The sequence below is a fragment of the Oncorhynchus keta genome, unplaced genomic scaffold (assembly GCF_023373465.1).
Source record: "Oncorhynchus keta strain PuntledgeMale-10-30-2019 unplaced genomic scaffold, Oket_V2 Un_contig_7382_pilon_pilon, whole genome shotgun sequence".
NCBI classification, from domain to species: domain Eukaryota; kingdom Metazoa; phylum Chordata; class Actinopteri; order Salmoniformes; family Salmonidae; genus Oncorhynchus; species Oncorhynchus keta.
Genome location: NW_026289421.1, coordinates 120,001 through 128,795, shown reverse-complemented (window position 1 = coordinate 128,795; position 8,795 = coordinate 120,001). Strand labels below are relative to the sequence as shown.

Below are 8,795 nucleotides of genomic sequence, written 5' to 3'. Positions count from 1 at the left end.
CTGTACTACACCACTACAGTGTAGAGGCTTGTTGGTGCTGTGGGGTTTCTACTGTACTACACCACTACAGTGTAGAGGCTTGTTGGTGCTGTGGGGTTTCTACTGTACTACACCACTACAGTGTAGAGGCTTGTTGGGCTGTGGGGTTTCTACTGTACTACACCACTACAGTGTAGAGGCTTGTTGGGCTGTGGGGTTTCTACTGTACTTGTTGGGCTGTGGGTTTCTACACCACTACAGTGTAGAGGCTTGTTGGGCTGTGGGGTTTCTACTGTACTACACCACTACAGTGTAGAGGCTTGTTGGGCTGTGGGGTTTCTACTGTACTACACCACTACAGTGTAGAGGCTTGTTGGGCTGTGGGGTTTCTACTGTACTACACCACTACAGTGTAGAGGCTTGTTGGGCTGTGGGGTTTCTACTGTACTACACCACTACAGTGTAGAGGCTTGTGGGGTGGGCTGTGGGGTTTCTACTGTACTACACCACTACAGTGTAGAGGCTTGTTGGGCTGTGGGGTTTCTACTGTACTACACCACTACAGTGTAGAGGCTTGTTGGGCTGTGGGGTTTCTACTGTACTACACCACTACAGTGTAGAGGCTTGTTGGGCTGTGGGGTTTCTACTGTACTACACCACTACAGTGTAGAGGCTTGTTGGGCTGTGGGGTTTCTACTGTACTACACCACTACAGTGTAGAGGCTTGTTGGGCTGTGGGGTTTCTACTGTACTACACCACTACAGTGTAGAGGCTTGTTGGGCTGTGGGGTTTCTACTGTACTACACCACTACAGTGTAGAGGCTTGTTGGGCTGTGGGGTTTCTACTGTACTACACCACTACAGTGTAGAGGCTTGTTGGGCTGTGGGGTTTCTACTGTACTACACCACTACAGTGTAGAGGCTTGTTGGGCTGTGGGGTTTCTACTGTACTACACCACTACAGTGTAGAGGCTTGTTGGGCTGTGGGGTTTCTACTGTACTTGTTGGGCTGTGGGTTTCTACTGTACCACTACAGTGTAGAGGCTTGTTGGGCTGTGGGGTTTCTACTGTACTACACCACTACAGTGTAGAGGCTTGTTGGGCTGTGGGGTTTCTACTGTACTACACCACTACAGTGTAGACACTACACCACTGTGTAGGCTTGTTGGGCTGTGGGGTTTCTACTGTACTACACCACTACAGTGTAGAGGCTTGTTGGGCTGTGGGGTTTCTACTGTACTACACCACTACAGTGTAGAGGCTTGTTGGGCTGTGGGGTTTCTACTGTACTACACCACTACAGTGTAGAGGCTTGTTGGGCTGTGGGGTTTCTACTGTACTACACCACTACAGTGTAGAGGCTTGTTGGGCTGTGGGGTTTCTACTGTACTACACCACTACAGTGTAGAGGCTTGTTGGGCTGTGGGGTTTCTACTGTACTACACCACTACAGTGTAGAGGCTTGTTGGGCTGTGGGGTTTCTACTGTACTACACCACTACAGTGTAGAGGCTTGTTGGGCTGTGGGTTTCTACTGTACTACACCACTACAGTGTAGAGGCTTGTTGGGCTGTGGGGTTTCTACTGGGTTTTGTTGGGCTGTGGGGTTTCTACTGTACTACACCACTACAGTGTAGAGGCTTGTTGGGCTGTGGGGTTTCTACTGTACTACACCACTACAGTGTAGAGGCTTGTTGGGCTGTGGGGTTTCTACTGTACTACACCACTACAGTGTAGAGGCTTGTTGGGGGTTTCTACTGCTGTGGGGTTTCTACTGTACTACACCACTACAGTGTAGAGGCTTGTTGGGCTGTGGGTTTCTACTGTACTACACCACTACAGTGTAGAGGCTTGTTGGGCTGTGGGGTTTCTACTGTACTACACCACTACAGTGTAGAGGCTTGTTGGTGCTGTGGGGTTTCTACTGTACTACACCACTACAGTGTAGAGGCTTGTTGGGCTGTGGGGTTTCTACTGTACTACACCACTACAGTGTAGAGGCTTGTTGGGCTGTGGGGTTTCTACTGTACTACACCACTACAGTGTAGAGGCTTGTTGGGCTGTGGGGTTTCTACTGTACTACACCACTACAGTGTAGAGGCTTGTTGGGCTGTGGGGTTTCTACTGTACTACACCACTACAGTGTAGAGGCTTGTTGGGCTGTGGGGTTTCTACTGTACTACACCACTACAGTGTAGAGGCTTGTTGGGCTGTGGGTTTCTACTGTACTACACCACTACAGTGTAGAGGCTTGTGGTGCTGTGGGGTTTCTACTGTACTACACCACTACAGTGTAGAGAGCTTGTTGGGCTGTGGGTTTCTACTGTACTACACCACTACAGTGTAGAGGCTTGTTGGGCTGTGGGGTTTCTACTGTACTACACCACTACAGTGTAGAGGCTTGTTGGGCTGTGGGGTTTCTACTGTACTACACCACTACAGTGTAGAGGCTTGTTGGGCTGTGGGGTTTCTACTGTACTACACCACACCACTACAGTGTAGAGGCTTGTTGGGCTGTGGGGTTTCTACTGTACTACACCACTACAGTGTAGAGGCTTGTTGGGCTGTGGGGTTTCTACTGTACTACACCACTACAGTGTAGAGGCTTGTTGGGCTGTGGGGTTTCTACTGTACTACACCACTACAGTGTAGAGGCTTGTTGGGCTGTGGGGTTTCTACTGTACTACACCACTACAGTGTAGAGGCTTGTTGGGCTGTGGGGTTTCTACTGTACTACACCACTACAGTATAGAGGCTTGTTGGGCTGTGGGGTTTCTACTGTACTACACCACTACATGTAGAGGCTTGTTGGGCTGTGGGGTTTCTACTGTACTACACCACTACAGTGTAGAGGCTTGTTGGGCTGTGGGGTTTCTACTGTACTACACCACTACAGTGTAGAGGCTTGTTGGGCTGTGGGGTTTCTACTGTACTACACCACTACAGTGTAGAGGCTTGTTGGGCTGTGGGGTTTCTACTGTACTACACCACTACAGTGTAGAGGCTTGTTGGGCTGTGGGGTTTCTACTGTACTACACCACTACAGTGTAGAGGCTTGTTGGGCTGTGGGGTTTCTACTGTACTACACCACTACAGTGTAGAGGCTTGTTGGGCTGTGGGGTTTCTGTGGGGTTTCTACTGTACTACACCACTACAGTGTAGAGGCTTGTTGGGCTGTGGGGTTTCTACTGTACTACACCACTACAGTGTAGAGGCTTGTTGGGCTGTGGGGTTTGTAGAGGCTTGTTGGGCTGTGGGTTTCTACTGTACTACACCACTACAGTGTAGAGGCTTGTTGGGCTGTGGGGTTTCTACTGTACTACACCACTACAGTGTAGAGGCTTGTTGGGCTGTGGGGTTTCTACTGTACTACACCACTACAGTGTAGAGGCTTGTTGGGCTGTGGGGTTTCTACTGTACTACACCACTACAGTGTAGAGGCTTGTTGGGCTGTGGGGTTTCTACTGTACTACACCACTACAGTGTAGAGGCTTGTTGGTGCTGTGGGGTTTCTGTGGGGTTTCTACTGTACTACACCACTACAGTGTAGAGGCTTGTTGGGCTGTGGGGTTTCTACTGTACTACACCACTACAGTGTAGAGGCTTGTTGGGCTGTGGGGTTTCTACTGTACTGTGTAGAGGCTGTTGGGCTGTTTTCTACTGTACTACACCACTACAGTGTAGAGGCTTGTTGGGCTGTGGGGTTTCTACTGTACTACACCACTACAGTGTAGAGGCTTGTTGGGCTGTGGGGTTTCTACTGTACTACACCACTACAGTGTAGAGGCTTGTTGGGCTGTGGGGTTTCTACTGTACTACACCACTACAGTGTAGAGGCTTGTTGGGCTGTGGGTTTCTACTGTACTACACCACTACAGTGTAGAGGCTTGTTGGGCTGTGGGGTTTCTACTGTACTACACCACTACAGTGTAGAGGCTTGTTGGGCTGTGGGGTTTCTACTGTACTACACCACTACAGTGTAGAGGCTTGTTGGGCTGTGGGGTTTCTACTGTACTACACCACTACAGTGTAGAGGCTTGTTGGGCTGTGGGGTTTCTACTGTACTACACCACTACAGTGTAGAGGCTTGGGTTTCTTGGTGCTGTGGGGTTTCTACTGTACTACACCACTACAGTGTAGAGGCTTGTTGGGCTGTGGGGTTTCTACTGTACTACACCACTACAGTGTAGAGGCTTGTTGGGCTGTGGGGTTTCTACTGTACTACACCACTACAGTGTAGAGGCTTGTTGGGCTGTGGGGTTTCTACTGTACTACACCACTACAGTGTAGAGGCTTGTTGGGCTGTGGGGTTTCTACTGTACTACACCACTACAGTGTAGAGGCTTGTTGGGCTGTGGGCTGTTTCTACTGTACTACACCACTACAGTGTAGAGGCTTGTTGGGCTGTGGGGTTTCTACTGTACTACACCACTACAGTGTAGAGGCTTGTTGGGCTGTGGGGTTTCTACTGTACTTGTTGGGCTGTGGGGTTTCTACACCACTACAGTGTAGAGGCTTGTTGGGCTGTGGGGTTTCTACTGTACTACACCACTACAGTGTAGAGGCTTGTTGGGCTGTGGGGTTTCTACTGTACTACACCACTACAGTGTAGAGGCTTGTTGGGCTGTGGGGTTTCTACTGTACTACACCACTACAGTGTAGAGGCTTGTTGGGCTGTGGGGTTTCTACTGTTTCTGTAGAGGCTTGTACTGTACACACCACTACAGTGTAGAGGCTTGTTGGGCTGTGGGGTTTCTACTGTACTACACCACTACAGTGTAGAGGCTTGTTGGGCTGTTTCTACTGGGTAGAGGCTTTCTGTGGGGTTTCTACTGTACTACACCACTACAGTGTAGAGGCTTGTTGGGCTGTGGGGTTTCTACTGTACTACACCACTACAGTGTAGAGGCTTGTTGGGCTGTGGGGTTTCTACTGTACTACACCACTACAGTGTAGAGGCTTGTTGGGCTGTGGGGTTTCTACTGTACTACACCACTACAGTGTAGAGGCTTGTTGGGCTGTGGGGTTTCTACTGTACTACACCACTACAGTGTAGAGGCTTGTTGGGCTGTGGGGTTTCTACTGTACTACACCACTACAGTGTAGAGGCTTGTTGGTGCTGTGGGGTTTCTACTGTACTACACCACTACAGTGTAGAGGCTTGTTGGGCTGTGGGGTTTCTACTGTACTACACCACTACAGTGTAGAGGCTTGTTGGGCTGTGGGGTTTCTACTGTACTACACCACTACAGTGTAGAGGCTTGTTGGGCTGTGGGGTTTCTACTGTACTACACCACTACAGTGTAGAGGCTTGTTGGGCTGTGGGGTTTCTACTGTACTACACCACTACAGTGTAGAGGCTTGTTGAAACAGGGATCAGTGCAGAAAGGAAGTGACCAAGACACGAAAGGTGAAAAGGGTGACAGTGAAAGAAGAGACAGAGAGAGGGAGGCACACCTAGAGACCGGCAAAACCACTCTCTCTCCCTCCCTCCCTGACTCCGTCTCAATGTCCCTCTCTCCCTCTGCCTCTCCCTCCCTTCCTCCCTCCGCCTCTTTCTCCCTCCCTCCTTCCGCCCCTCTCTCCCTCCCTCCGCCTCTCTCTCTCTCTCCCTCCCTCCCTCAGTCTCTCTCTCTCTCTCCCTCCCTCCCTCCCTCAGTCTCTCCCTCTCTGTCTCTCCCTCTCTGTCTCTCGCTCCCTCCCTCTGCCTCTCTCTCCATCCGTCTCTCTCCCTCCCTCAGTCTCTCCCTCCCTCCCTCCCTCCCTCCCTCAGTCTCTCTCTCTCTCCCTCCCTCCCTCAGTCTCTGCCCCTCCCTCCCTCAGTCTCTCCCTCCCTCCCTCCCTCCCTCCCTCCTGCAGACATGCAGTCTGGCCTCAGCCATATAAAAACACACCTGTCATAAAAGACTAGCACCTACATGACATCATCTACTTTCATTAGGATATATATGATGCAATCTCACACATCCTGTGGCTTTATTCAATGGGAGAGTGGACTCATATCTCTCTCTATGGTTGAGGAGAGAGTGGACTCATATCTCTCTCTATGGTTGAGGAGAGAGTGGACTCATATCTCTCTCTATGGTTGAGGAGAGAGTGGACTCATATCTCTCTCTATGGTTGAGGAGAGAGTGGACTCATATCTCTCTCTATGGTTGAGGAGAGAGTGGACTCATATCTCTCTCTATGGCTGAGGAGAGAGTGGACTCATATCTCTCTCTATGGCTGAGGAGAGAGTGGACTCATATCTCTCTCTATGGTTGAGGAGAGAGTGGACTCATATCTCTCTCTATGGCTGAGGAGAGAGTGGACTCATATCTCTCTCTATGGCTGAGGAGAGAGTGGACTCATATCTCTCTCTGTGGCTGAGGAGAGAGTGGACTCTGGGCATATCTCTCTCCGTGGCTGAGGAGTGTGTGTGTGTGTGTGTGTGTGTGTGTGTGTGTGTGTGTGTGTGTGTGTGTGTGTGTGTGTGTGTGTGTGTGTGTGTGTGTGTGTGTGTGTGTGTGTGTGTGTGTGTGTGTGTGTGTGTGTGCGTGTGTGTGTGTGTGTGTGTGTGTGTGTGTGTGTCTCTGTGTGTGTGTGTGTCTGTGTGTGTGTGTGTGTGTGTGTGTGTGTGTGTGTGTGTGTGTGTGTGTGTGTGTGTGTGTGTGTGTGTGTGTGTGTGTGTGTGTGCGTGTGTGTGTGTGTGTGTCTCTGTGTGTGTGTGTGTGTGTGTGTGTGTGTGTGTGTGTGTGTGTGTGTGTGTGTGTGTGTGTGTGTGTGTGTGTGTGTGTGTGTGTGTGTGTGTGTGTGTGTGCTGCTGTGTGTGTGTGTGTGTGTGTGTGTGTGTGTGTGTGTGTGTGTGTCTCTGTGTGTGTGTGTGTGTGTGTGTGTGTGTGTGTGTGTGTGTGTGTGTGTGTGTGTGTGTCTGTGTGTGTGTGTGTGTGTGTGTGTGTGTGTGTGTGTGTGTGTGTGTGTGTGTGTACCTCTCGGTGGTTGAGCAGTCGCTCCAGGTCGGAGGCCATATTGTTCTTCACCTGTTGGAGAGACGTCTTCTCTTTCCTCAGAGATCTGGACGGACAAACCCAAAACAGAGACTTTCTTTAGCGCTGACTAAATGAGACAGAATAACTCAAATGCCACCCTATTCCCTATATAGTGCACTACTTTTCATTACCACTACTCCAGTGTACGACCTCTGAGTGGTGCCCTAAATAGGGAATAGGGTGTAATTTGAGACTTTCTCTAGTGCTGACTAAATGAGACAGAATAATGACTCCCTCCATTTCCTCAGAGATCTGGACGGACAAACCGAAACAGAGACTTTCTCTAGCGCTGACTAAATGAGACAGAATAACGACTTCCTCCATTTCCTCAGAGATCTGGACGGACAAACCGAAACAGAGACTTTCTCTAGCGCTGACTAAATGAGACAGAATAACGACTCCCTCCATTTCCTCAGAGATCTGGACGGACAAACCGAAACAGAGACTTTCTCTAGCGCTGACTAAATGAGACAGAATAACGACTTCCTCCAGAGATCAGGTGCTGCTGAAACGGCACTGTTACAACACAGAACACAGATCACATCCAAACCTGCACCGAGTGGCGCGACCCCTATATACGACCTTACGGAAACCGGACAACAGAAGTGTGTAGTAAATCCATCTGTCCACAGTAAAATACTGTAGATCAAAACAAGGACTCAATACATTAACAACCAGGAGCTTGTAAGACAAATGTTACCCTATATAGGGCACTACTTTTGTCCAGAGCCCTATATAGGGCACTACTTTAGGCCAGGGCCCTCGGAGGGGGGAGACTGGAAGGGGGAGACTGGAGGAGGAGACTGGAAAGGGGAGACTGGAAGGGGGAGACTGGGGGAGACTGAAGGGAGAGACTGGAGGAGGAGACTGGAAGGAGACTGGAGGGGGAGACTGAAAGGGGAGACAGAAAGGGGAGACTGAAAGGGGAGACAGAAAGGGGGAGACTGAAAGGGGAGACAGAAAGGGGAGACTGGAGGGGAGACTGAAAGGGGAGACTGGAAGGGGGACTGGAAGGGGAGACTGAAAGGGGAGACTGGAAGGGGGAGACTGAAAGGGGAGACTGGAAGGGGGGAGACTGAAAAGGGGAGACTGGAAGGGGAGACAGAAAGGGGAGACTGAAAGGGGGAGAGAGGGGACAGAAAGGGGAGACTGGATGGGAGGAGACTGAAAGGGGGAGACTGGAAGGGGAGACTGAAAGGAGGAGACTGGAAGGAGGAGACTGGAGGGGGAGACTGGGGGAGACAGAAAGGGGAGACTGGATGGGGGAGACTGAAAGGGGGGGAGACTGGAAGGAGGAGACTGGAGGGGAGAGACTGAAAGGAGGAGACTGGAGACTGAAAGGGGGAGACTGGAAAGGGGGAGACTGGGGGGAGACTGAAAGGGGGAGACTGGAGGGAGACTGAAAGGGGAGACTGGAAGGGGGAGACTGAAAGGAGGAGACTGGAGGGGGAGACTGAAAGGAGGAGACTGGAAGGGGAGACTGGAAGGGGAGACTGAAAGGAGGAGACTGGAAGGGGGAGACTGAAAGGAGGAGACTGGAAGGGGAGACTGGAAGGGGGAGACTGGAAGGGGGAGACTGAAAGGGGGAGACTGGAAGGGGAGACTGGAAGGGGGAGACTGAAAGGGGGAGACTGGAAGGGGGAGACTGAAAGGAGGAGACTGGAGGGGGGAGACTGAAAGGAGGAGACTGGAGGGGGAGACTGGAGGGGGAGACTGAAAGGAGGAGACTGAAAGGGGAGACTGGAAGGGGGAGACTGAAAGGAGGAGACTGGAAGGGGGAGACTGAAA

General features: G+C 51.0%; 1 long non-coding RNA gene across 1 annotated transcript in view; it reads right to left on the bottom strand.

The window, feature by feature from the left end:
• Positions 1-6,909: 6,909 nt before the first annotated feature.
• Positions 6,910-8,795, bottom strand: part of LOC127926310 (uncharacterized) — a 7,906-nt gene continuing 6,020 nt past the window's right edge. Inside the window, exon 3 of the long non-coding RNA XR_008123990.1 lies at positions 6,910-7,032. This is a non-coding gene — a long non-coding RNA (uncharacterized LOC127926310). The remainder of the gene's footprint in view (positions 7,033-8,795) is intronic.